This window comes from Carlito syrichta, unplaced genomic scaffold (genome assembly GCF_000164805.1).
Source record: "Carlito syrichta isolate Samal-C Ts95f unplaced genomic scaffold, Tarsius_syrichta-2.0.1 Scaffold307326, whole genome shotgun sequence".
NCBI lineage: Eukaryota > Metazoa > Chordata > Mammalia > Primates > Tarsiidae > Carlito > Carlito syrichta.
Window position 1 is genome coordinate 231,118 of NW_007251422.1, and position 12,737 is coordinate 243,854.

At 44.6% G+C, this 12,737-nt stretch overlaps 1 protein-coding gene across 1 annotated transcript in view; it reads right to left on the reverse strand.

The window, feature by feature from the left end:
* Positions 1–6,094, reverse strand: part of ABLIM3 (actin binding LIM protein family member 3) — a 70,824-nt gene extending 64,730 nt beyond the window's left edge. The window contains exon 1 of the mRNA XM_008064392.2: positions 5,957–6,094. The gene's annotated coding sequence lies outside the window, so the exon portion shown is untranslated. The remainder of the gene's footprint in view (positions 1–5,956) is intronic.
* Between the last annotated feature and the right edge of the window lie 6,643 nt (positions 6,095–12,737).

Consider the following 12,737-nt stretch of genomic DNA (forward strand, 5'->3'; position numbering starts at 1 on the left):
CTGAGGGCGGGGGGGTGTTGGGGGGGGTGTTGGGGGGGACAGCAGGATGGGGGATGGGTGGTGACAGCCTAATGTCTGGTATATTATTCCCTCCCTCCAATTTTCCTTGGTTCATTCTGCTTTTCAGACTTCTTGAGTTGACTACTTCTTGAGTTCACTGATTTTCAAACTTTCTTCTTTTCTATTGTGATTATTTACGGCTGTACATTTTCCTGAGCACCACTTTAAGCTATGTTTTGTAGTACAAGTTTTTGATACGTATTATTTTTGTTCACTTTCAATTCTAAGTATTTTCTGATTTTCTTTTCTTTTTCTTTTTCTTTTTTTTTTTTTTTAGTTGGAGTCTCACGCCGTCACCCAGGCTGGAGTGCAGTGGCACGCTCAGGGCCACCGCAGTCTCCACGTGCTAGGCTCAGGAGATCCTTCCCCCTCAGCCTTCTGAATAGTTGGAACTACAGGTGTGTGCCACCACACCCAGGTATTTTTTACAAAATTTATTGTGGAGAAAAGGTCACGCCAAGTTGCCCAGGCTGGTCTCGAACCTCTGGACTCAGGCAATCCTCTCGCCTCTGCCTCCCAAAGTGTTGGGATTATAGGTGTGAGCACCACACCCAGCTATTTTCCAATTTTCATTAAGAGTTTGCTAATCAATCCATCTTACATCTCAGTTCTTACACTTTCATTCTGCTTATAGGACATACTTTCATTCTGCTTATAGGACATACTTTGGAATTTCATTTAATGAGTGTCTGTTGTTGGTAAATTCAGTTTTTGCTGTCTACAAATGTTTTTATTTTGCTTTTGTTCTTTTCTTGTAACAATTTTAATGAGATACAATTTACATGCCATACAATCCAACAACTTAAAATGTACAATTCAACCATTTTTAGTATATTCACAGAGTCGTGCAATCATTACCACGACTTCCAGAACATTTTCATCACCTCCAAAACAAATGAGAAACCCATTAGAAAACACTCCTCATTTTCCTCCAACTCCCTCAGCACTAGGTAACCCTTAATCTGTTTTTTGCCTATTTACCTATTCTGAGTGTTTCTTATATATGGAATTGCACAATAGATAGTCTTTTATGACTGGCTTCTTTCATATGTTTTCAAGATTCATTGACATTGGAACATCTGTTAGCATTTCATTCCTTTTTATTGCTGAATAGGATCCCACTGTGGAGATAGGCCACATTTTATTTATCTACTCATTGATTGATAGATATTTGAATTTTTCCACTTTTGGCTATTGCGAATAATATTGGTATGAACATTTGTGTACACATTTCTGTTCGAGCATGTTTTTGTTTCTCTTGAATATACACCTAGGAGTAGAATTTGGAATTGATGGTGCATATGGTAACTCTACTTCTTACCTTCTGTTCTGCTCTAGCTGTGCCATCGTATATTCCCACCAGCAGCGTATGAGGCCTTCAGTGTCTCCACAGCTACTAACACTCGTATGGTTAGTCTTTTTGACTATCACGATTCTAGTTGATGGGAAGTGATAGTGATGCCTCATTGTGGTTTGATTTGCATTTCTTTGATGGTTAATGATGTTGAGCATTTTTTTCTGTGCTTATTGGACATTTGTATAGCTTCTTGGGGGGATGTCTATTCAGATCCTTTGCCCATTTTGAAACTGGGCTTTGGTCTTTTTATTGCTAACTTGTAAGAATTCTTTACATAGCCTAGACACAAGTGTTTTTATCAGGTACATGATTTGCAAATGTTTTCTCCCATTCTGTGAGTTGTCTTTTCACATTCTTGATGGTGTATTCTGAAGCATAAAAGCCTTAGTTTTGATGATGTTTAATTCATATATTTTTCCTCTGTTGCTTGTGCTTTTGGTGTCATATCTAAGAAGACTTTATCCAGTTTAAGTCTCAAAAACTTATTCTTATACTTTTTCCTAAGAGTTTTACAGTTTTAGCTCCATCATGTAGGTCTTTGATCTATTTTTAGTTATGTATATGTGAAGAAGGGGCCTGAATTCATCTTTTTGCATATGGATATTGTTTTCCCAACACCATTTGTTGAAAAGACCATTCTTTTCCTATTGAATTATCATGGCCTCCTTGTTGAAAATTACTTGACCATAAATATTAGTTTATTTCTGTACTCCTGGTTCTGTTCTATTCATTTCTATGCCTATCATTGTGCTAGGACCACACTGTATTATTATTTATTTATTTATTTATTTTTTTGAGTTGGAGTCTCACTCTGTTGCCCAGACTGGAGTGCAGTGGCCGCTCATGGCCACCGCAGCCTCGACCTGCTGGGCGCTGGCAATCCTGCCTCCTTCCAAGTAGCTGGAACTACAGGCACGCACTACCACGCCCGGCTAATTTTTTATTTATTGTAGAGATGAGGTCTCGCCAAGTTGCCCAGGAGGGTCTTGAACCCACGGGCTCAGGCAATCCACTCACCTCAGTCTCCCAAGGCGCGGGATTACAGGCTGAGCCACCGAGCCCGGCTCACACTGCATTCTTTATGGCAGCCTTGTCCCCACTTTTGAGATTGGGGAGTGTGAGTTCTCCAACCGTGCTCTTTTTAAAGATTCCTTGGCCATTTTATGTTTCTTGTAATTCTATATGGATTTTAGGATCAGCCTGTCAATTTCTGCAAAGAAGCTGGCTGGGATTTTGATGAGAATTGTATTTTTTGTGAACTGAATTTTGCTCCTGCCCTCATCCAGATGTTGAAGACCTAACCTCAATATGATGGCATTTGGAAATGTGACTTTTGGGAGATAATTCAGTTTAGATGAGGTCATGAGGGAAGGATCCTCATCATGGGATTGGTGCCCTTGTAAAAAGAGACACCAGAGACTTTGTGGTCATTCTCTCTCTCTCCTGTCTCCCTCCAACCCCCCTTTCACATTTTCCTTACTATTCCTTGTAATGTGCTGTTTGTTTTCTCTCATGTCTTCTATCTTCTCTTAACTGTTTAAACGTGCCGATAATAGTGACTATATAACAATAGAAAATGCCATTATCCATAGCCTTTGAGGTTCTGATCCTGCACTCTGTAGTTTCTGCACGTTCTCACTCCTTTGTGATTTGTGTGTTTTGGACTGTGAGCTACTCCTTTTCCTAATAACAACATCTGTGGGAATTCTTTGAAGTCTGGGGTAAAGTTGAGTTCCTCCAAAGAGGATTATTATTTGCTTCTTCCACTTGCCAAGTGGGGTTCACTTTCTTTTAAATTTTCTGCTTGACTTTACTATTTTTTAAATTTGCGCCAAGTACCTAGCATGAATATAGTTCACAGATCCATGCTAAGGGTGGATTATGGGTGGATATTTTCATGCAAGTTTTGTTCCCCTCCACCCAGTGCAAAAACAGGGACAGGCAAGTTTCCTTGCTGCCTCTTTCCCCAAAGCCCATTCACTTATTATCCATCATGCACCGAGAGTAAGATTTCTGGGGGGAAACCTTAGCTTTGTACGGAGGTCTCCTGTTAGCCTCCCACTTTGGCCTGGCTCTAGGCTTTGCCTCCTGATCTCCAAGATCTATTTGGAAAAGCTCAAAGTATCCATCAACTATCAAGATGGAATCTGGCATTGCTAGTCACAGTAGGATTTCTGTATCTGTTCTGACCTCTATAGATTCCTTCCTAACATGTTAGCACTGAGGTGCATATTAAAACAGTTATACAAGAAATTAAAAAAAGTTTCAGATTCTTTCAATGAGAAGATTACCTAGAGTAACTAATCGCCATACTGGTTACATCTGGAATAAAAATCTTCTCATTTGTTTTGCCTTAAGCAAGCGGACACTGAAAATATTCAGAAAATAATGGTCTATTTTTCCCCTTAAAATTTCCATCAAAATAGATGCTACAACCTCTCTGTGGTAGATTGTCAAAGTGACCGGATTATTCCCTTCTCTGCATTTATACCCTTGAAATCCAATGCTGCAGTTCCCCAGCACAAGACAAAGTTTATTTCTCCATGACCTTGGATCTGGGTTTGTCATTTGACTTTTTTTGGGCCAGGAATAGGACATTGGCAAGCTGAGGCTTGAAAAGGTTTTGCTTATTGAAGCTTTTGCTCTCATTGCATGCACTTGTAGCTCTGAGACCTCCACACGTACCAGCCCAAGCTAGCCCGCTGAAGGATGAGAAACCAGCTGGGGCACCAGGTTAGCAGCCTGCCAGTCACCGCCAGCAGACCACCAGCTGACTACATGTCATGTTGAGGCCAGTGGGATCAGCAGTCAGCTCAGACTGGAGGCACTGCCCAGTCAGCCAGAGAGTCATGAGCTAAAGAAAAGCCTGGGTTAGGCTACTAAGTTTTGGCTTAAGCAAAAGGTAGCTCTTTTAAGATGGTATACTCTCTTAAGATATAATTGCAGAGTCATATCCCAAACACCTTGTAATAATTTTATTATCTTTACCCTCTGTCCTGCCTCAATTTCTGGGAATGTAAAAATAACCACTCACCAAGATACTCTTGCCACTCAACTTGTATTAAAGGGGTTTGCCAATTCTCAATATGAGATTTAAATCACATCAATGAAAACATATCTGCTATATACTTCTTTAAACAAATTAGGGAGAACGAACAAGTAATTTGTTTGCTCAGTGCAGAGTAGTTAGATTGCGAAGAACAAAGTCCTGGATTTTCTCCATGGCAGGGAAGTCAGTCCCAGATGCACCAAGGACTGAGGCAGTTATTGATGTGAAAAGACTGGTGGCTTCAATTGACCTCAAATTCAGTAAAAGTCAGTGGTGTGAAGTAGCTCCCAGGTAGTCAATTCAATATCAGCTATGATAACAGAAATGTCATCCTTTTGCATTTGCCAGAACTTGAGAGCTCTGATGTGTCCTGGGCACCATGCTTCAAGAATGGCAGTGACACACGAGAATGGATCAAAGAGGAGGGCTCCAGGATGATGACACGGTTGGAATAGTTTCAGATGAGGCCAGTTTAAGGACCTGTGATGTAGTTTGACACGGGGAAGACCTGGCTACAGAAATCTGAAGGGCAGCCCCAGAACAGCCACAGGAAAAAACCAACACAAAGCATTCTTCAGACTTCATGAGGACAAATCTAAGACCAACAGGGAAGCTACAAATTCGGGTTCAAACGTTTTCTGAACCACAGGGTAATCCAGCATCAGAATGGATGCTCTGTGGAGCAGGCAAACCTGCAGGAAGAGGTCAAGTGGAGGCGGGAGAGGCGTTTGTCAGGGACACTGTGGGAGAAGGGTCGCCCCTGGGCCACAGGAATCTCCATGCTCTTCCAGTCGAGCTCCTCCTCCTTCCCTCTTCCAGTTTAGCTTCTTCTTCAGGAACTCTAAGCCCAGCTGAGTCTAGGATTCTATAAATGAGCCCTGGGCAAGCTGTCACAGCATCTCTCTGCTCCCCAGTGACAAGCCTCACCAAAGTCAAAATCTCTCTCCTACTTTGTTAAACGTGACCTTTAGAATGATCACACTGCCATAGAACAGGTGCTCATCTCAGAGCTTGGCTGAATTGTAGCCAAGGTAGCTTGTACTTTCATTTGCTCTCAAGCTGACTTACAGGCACAAACCTGGAGGCTTTTCAGATGTGTGAGTTGTGCTTGAAGGATTGCCTGTTTCCTTTCCTTCCACGGTTCCTAGGCTCCTACTCCCCCACATCTGCACCGTCCTGGCTTAAGCTCCGCACACTCTACTCTTCTCAAGGGAGACTCTCATAAGATGAGGCTTAAGGAAAGTTCCTTTGGGCCATTGTAGACTTAGCTGCTGTGTCTGTTCTTCCTGTCTAGTGGGGAAGGAAGCAAGCCTATCTGTGCTTCCCTGAGATAGACTTGACCACTCTAAAATCTGGCCATTTGGTATTGACTAATAGTAGGCACCTGCCTAGGACACAGAATCTCAGTTAGAAGACATGCGTAGCTTATTATGTGGACACCCAGCATGGCCAGGTGTCTGGGTAGGAAGTTGGGAAACTGGGCCTCCTACCTTGACAGGTGAAGCATCGTATGTGGAAGTGGTTGTTGTGCACACGGACCACCTCCCCCTTGCAGGTGTCGCCACATCGGTAGCACTGGATGACGCCGGAGCTGCCCCGCTGGCTGTAGGGGCTCTGCTGATACGGAACTGCGAGAGAAACAGAGGTCACTGTCCGGGGACCTTGGTTCTGTGAAAAATGCCATAATACGTTATCATAATTGTAACAAGAAGAAAAAGCAGGAAGGGCAGAAATGATTAGTAAAGCACCTCCAATTCATCATCAGGCCATGCGTGCTGAGACAAGGCAGCACTACGTGAGTGATGTCAAGATGTTTCCACGCCACGAACCTCTCTCAGCAGGCAGAGACTTCTGAGCAAGCACGGCCTTGCCTTGTAATGACAGAGGCCACATTCCCGATGAAGACAAATAGGAGGACATAGGAGACTTCAAGGTAAATGATCCAGAAATACCATGTCTTGGGCCATCGTTGGATCAAAATTAGACTCCAGACGTATCAAAGGGAATCTGGGTCTTGCAACTGACTCCTAGATCACAAAGAAATGGGTGGCTGCCCTGCCTCCAGCTGGCTTTGAATTAAATAAGTTATTGTCCCTCTCTGGGCCTCAGTTCACAGCTATCAAATGAGTTTGTCAATGGTGGTGCAGAATAACTAGAGGAGGCGGGAAGGAGGGACTCAGGGACAAAGGGACTCATCTCCAAGCTGCCTTGACTAATGACTTCCATAAGATTGAGAGAGGCTCACATGTGTATAGTTAAGGAAAAGGGCTGGTGGAGACTATGAAGGGGCTGCGGTTCAGGGGTTAGTCCTGGATGATGCTTAAGAACTCTCCTAGCCTGTTGGGTCTACTGTTTTCTCGCTAAGACCATCTCATACCTACTCTTCTGGATGTGCTTCCCCGAGATAGACTTGACTTGACTAAAATCTGGCCATCTGGTATTGACTAATAGTAGGCACCTGCCTAGGGCACAGAATCTCAAGGTTGAAAGGCATGCACAGTGCCTGTTCCCACCTCATTATGTCTAAGCTGTTGAGGTCAACTGACTGTGACAAACCAACTCTTCTCTTTTGTAGGCAGCCCTAGTGACACTGGGGAGAGAATGACTCCCTCAGTTCTCACTCAAAGTTAAAGCAATATTCCAAACACTTCTGCTCATATTTTATTAGGAGAAGGTCACTCTTGCCCTGGTTATCGACACAGCCACTTGATTGAAAGGGAGTTGGTACCCTATAGTTTACACATGTGGACTTCCTGGCAAAACTCTGAATATGCATATTATAAATTAATCTGGACTCATAGCAACCTAAAACTCCAAGGGAATTTAGAGACCACTGGCTTCCAGGGTTCTCGGCCCAATGTGGTCATTATTAGGTCTGTTCACTGAAATTGGAATCTTTTCTTCTAGGCACATGGAGGATCATGTGAAATGTGAGTGGAAATCGTGATATCTCTTCCAACTGAAAGTCTGGGGCGCAGTATGGGATCTGCCATACTGCCTCTTCCTTAACCAGGCAACAAACAATACTACAGATGGCGTGCAGGGTGCATCGGCAGGGATCCCTGATTGAGGAGTCTGAGGAGTCATGTAACAGAACTCCAAGCCAACCCATGATGAGCCCCTATCATGAACAAGGACTAGGCTTTGTTGTCATGGCCTCTAAGACTTTTTGTGATTGCGACATGACTAGACTGCCCTGTCTGGGCATCTGGGATCTACCACTTCTCTCCAGTTAAGCCTAGTGATATGTACGTTATCTAGTATGTTTGCTCATATTCTCAAAGAGATCTGTGACCTCCATAGGTAGTCTCACCTGCCTTCCTCCCGCTAAAGAGGAACAGGAAGGAACAGGAAGTCAGTCCTTCTGGTTACTTCCTACTTGTGGGGATCCCAAATCACAAGTGTGCTGTAGGGCAAAAAGTTGGAGGCTTGGCCTGACACTATGGATACTGTGGCTTCTGGCAGCTTTCCTAACTGGGATGGAGGAATCATATCCTTCTCAGAGTCTTTCTTTCACGGAATTCATGCCCATATGCAATTCTTATTTTCAAGATAAAAAAAATCAAATGAATCAACTAGTTAACAAAATCATTAATTAACTCATTAGAAGGGTTAATGCATATAAAATATTTCAAAAATATTTAAAAGCATTTCAAAATAATTCAAATGTAAAATATTTCAAAAAGCATTTGAGTGCTCCACAAATGTCCACTGGTACCACGGCCATCACAGTCTCCCCGTAGCTCTGAGCAATCCTTCCCCGAACCCAGAAGGCTCGTGGCATTCTCTTCAGTCTCACCCTCTTTTCTTCCTTTTCTGACTCCTGCTAATGTCCCCTGCAAAAGATTTCATTCTTCCCTTTGGCCTCAATTTGTGAAGAAAATATAGACCCTGTCTCCATGAGCAGTGTAGGGGTCTACCACTGCCAAGGATGTTACACCATGATCAGAAAATAGAACAAAAACGAATGGTTCAATCATCATCACCAATGACGACCACTCTTGGAAGCATCCACAGTCCCCCCAGAATCACTGCACAAACTTTCATCTACCTCTTCTCATTCGACCCATCTTATTGTCCGGGAGCCAGCCTCCAAGATCTATTTGATTTGATTTTCTGGGAAATTGGACTTGTGAGCAAGGTTCTCAGTCAGAACTCAATCTTTGAACCACTCAGAGAAAAAAGCATAAAGTCAAAGTGAGGTGACGGATTAGGAAAACAGGCTTTCTGAGCAGAAGTACAGATGGGCTCAGACCTTATCTTGCTGCGTCCCCCAAGATGCAGATGCTGCCCTGGAGACCCTGAGTGTGACCAGAGCTCCAGAGATAGCTGGTGTTTGTGAACAATCCTCAAATCAGAAATGTAGGCATTGTTGGTGTGAGTTTGCCCAGACTGCTGATGTGAGTCGTAATCCTAAGAAAGCAGTGTGTAGCAGGATTTGAACCTACAGGTGGGTAAGACCGTCTTCATCTAGACAGTGGTAATAGGAGCTCTGGGGTTGTGGGAGCCAGGCTGGGACATGCCACATCTGCTCCTGCCCTGGAAGCCACCTCGTTTCCAGCGAGATGTTGCATCCTTGACTGACTAAATCAAGGGCTTAATCTCACCTCGTTCTGGTCTGTGTGTGTGTGTAGGTGTGTACTGAGTGGTGTTATTTCTTCTCACTAATCTACAACTCCCCTGAAACAATAACATTTGCTGTTTTTTTGCTGGTTATTATTTCCACTAATTTTTATCTCAGAAAACACTAAGGTTCAGTCATGTGATTTATAACATTTGTCTCATGGGCGAATGTCTTTTGACTTACAAAGCGACTTTCAAGGGAAGAACTACCTTATATGTGAGAATCTGCCTGCCCTTGACAATGACATTTGAGACCAGCTGTAAGCTTCGGAGGATGTGAGTTCTAACTTGTGAGTTAATCCATGGAGTGGCCATGTTTAGGTGCCTAAAACATATGCAGGAAAACTCCAGTTTCTTTTCACGTTATTTGGCTAGTAAAGGATGCCCAGCAGAGACATGTCAGGCTGGGACACACCACATTTGCTCTTCCAGGCTGCTGACGTAAGTCCAGTTCCTAGCCCTTGCAGAGTGCCGTCCATTAGAACTTTCTGAGATAGTAGGTGTTCTAGATATATGCTTTCCAGAATAATAGTTGCTAACTACAGGGGGCTACTCCACACTTGAAATGTGCCTAGTGTTACTGAGGAACTGAATTTTCAATGTAATTAATTTCATTAATTGATGTAAATTTACATTTAAACAGTCACACGTGGCAAATGGCTGCCCTACTGGACAAAAATGGAACACCAGGCAGGGGAGAGGAAATTGAAGTGGATGATTCTTCAACAGGAAGATAGAAAAAAAAGAATAAAAAAAAGAGAAAGGAATTAAACTGGTGGAATTCTATTCATATAAAAATAACATGTACACATTAACTTAGGAATACCAACTCAGAGTATAATGATTCATTTTTATCTCTGAATAATTTTAAAATTGTAATTTGCCATCAGAACAAATTACACCCATTCACCCATCCTGAGTCTGATCTGAAGACAAAAGATTCTGAGCAGTGAAATAAATGCTGATTTTTAAGAAAATCACAATTTTCCAGGCACTTTAAAGACTGAACAGTCCTAATCTTTCCAAGAATAAAAGCAAGAAAATCAATTGGCTATGGCTGTCGGTATAATTTTTTAAGACAAAAAATCAGCTCGTCATTGCCTTTGTGATTAAAAATTAAGAATCTGAAACATTAAGCCCTCTTTTATACGCGTATCAAATCTTTAAAGTCCTATGAGAAAATACATCTTAATTCCACAACGAAATGGGTAAGTAAAGCTCTTCCCAAATGCTGCAAAGATAATTTAAAGTTGTCGGAGCTAAACAGCATGTTGAAGGGGAGGCGTGACCAGCCCCCAGGAGTTAAAGCGTCAGCGGATAGAGCATGACAGCCAGCAGTGCAGCCCACACCCCCACCTGACTAACTCCCTCCCTCGGCCGTCCTCATCTCTCCTCTCCATCCACTGGTCCTGCTTTTAAGCTAGACCTTGACTTAAAGTTTCAGATTTATTCGTCTCTTGTGAGAACAGATAACAGCACAACTTCTCTCTCATAAGCAAGTCGGCCTGCGCTGCCTTTCGTACTCACGTGCTGTCTGCACTATGCTTTCTCCTCCCCGAAGGGTGTAGCCTTACAGATAACAATGTTCCCACGTTTTAATAGAGTGTCTGTAACACAGTCTTTAAGAGATAGGCGCAACTATGCAATGCCAAAGTATAATTAAAAGAGTGACAAAAATGACTTGGAGAGAGCATCCCAACTGCGAATCATCGGCTGGGAGTGTGATGAAAGCCGTGGGCTCGGAAGGTGAAACGTCACACAGAGAAACCTCTGGCTCACAGGAGATGCAGCAGAGAAGGCGGCACACACACCCATGGCCTGCACAACTCAGTGCCCGGACAGACACATGCCTGTGACCTTCACACCTCGAAACCCGGATGGCACAAACACGGCCTTCACACCTTGGTGCCTGGATGGCACACATACTCGTGCCCTTCTCACCTCAGCACCAGACAGCACACACACCCGTGGCTTTCACGCCTCAGAGTGCCTGCGACCCTCACACCTCATTGCCGGGATGGCACACACGCCAGTGGTCTTCACACCTTGGTGCCCAGCTGGCACACACGCTTGCGGCCTTTACACCTCGGCGCCCGTAGCCTTCGTACCTTGGTGCCCAACAGCACACACGCTTGTGGCCTGCACACTTCAGTACCTGGATGGTACACAGGTTTGCGGCCTTCACACCTTGATGTCCGCAGCCTTCACACCTTGACACCAGCCAGCACACATGCCTGTGGCTTTCACACCTGGGCAGCTGGATGACACACATGCCCATGACCTTCACACCTTGGAGGCCCAGACTTCATACATGCCCATGGCCTTCACACTTTGGCAGTCAGGACAGCACACATATCCCTGACTTTCACACCTTGGGGACCTGGATAGCACACACGCCCATGGTCTCCACACCCTAGCTTCTCAATTCGAGTCCAGTACATGGTGTGTTCATTTGTGCCCGCTAAATACCCAGGGAGACCCGGGTGGGATCCAGCATTTGCAACTGGAAGGCAGCCCTTGAAAGACAAGACTGGGGCCTGTGCAGAGAGAGGGTCTGGTGGTCTGCAGCAGGGACCTCAGGTTTGGTTTCGGTGCTGAACCAGCACCCAGGCAACAATCCTGTTTCTTAGAGTGAGACCCTAGCCTTGACACCTGGCATGGCAGATGAGGCGCGGATGCTGGAGTCAGGAGGGCTGGTTCGAATCCAGTCCTGTCCTTGGCTGTGTGACCATGAGCAGAGGATGTAATCGCCAGCCTCAGTGTCCTTATGCAGAGTGGGAATAACTTAAGTCATTTGTGAGTATTATATTAATTAGGTCATTTGAAAGTGATGAATGAGCCGGGCTCGGTGGCTCAGCCTGTAATCCCGTGCCTTTGGGAGGCTGAGGTGAGTGGATTGTCTAAGCCCGCGGGTTCGAGACCCGCCTGGGCAGGCGAGACCTCATCTCTACAATAAAATCAAAAAATTAACTGGGCGTGGTAGCACGCACCTGTAATTCTGGCTACTAGGAAAGCTGAGGCAGAAGGATGGCCGGAGCCCAGCAGGTCGAGGCTGCGGTGGCCGGGAGCAGCCACTGCACTCCAGTCTGGGTGACAGAGTGAGACTCCAACTCAAAAAAAAAAACAAAAACAAAAGAAGGTGAATGCCCTGCTTGGGCCACACAGCAGCGTTCCGCAGCAGTGGATTCTGAACCCCGTGTTCTCCCCTTCAACCCAGTGCGGGACTCTTTCTCAACTACCTCCCTCCCTGCCCCTCCCCCACCCCCCGCCAGCCAGCTACGGAGCTCAAATCCATCTCAAATAAATCCAACAAGGGATTCTTTAGTTTTCCAAGAAGTTTTATGAAAGAAGTTTTATGAAACATATCAGGGATATGTGTGCTTTATGAAAGTTGGCGCACCTATGTTGGGTGCATATATGTTTAGGATAGATATTTCTTCCAAGTTTTCCCTTCCGGCAGACCCCTGGCTGCAGGCCCCTGTCACTGTCCCTGTGAGCAGTCTCTTCTCTGCCTCTGGGGCTCCCTTGTTTATAGAGTTACGTGGCAGCAGAGGGTGCGGGGGTGCTGACATGCTTGTGAAACATCCTGCAGAGGAAGGTGTGAACTGGATGTTTCCTGCTGTGGGGATGATAGACTGATCTATGCTA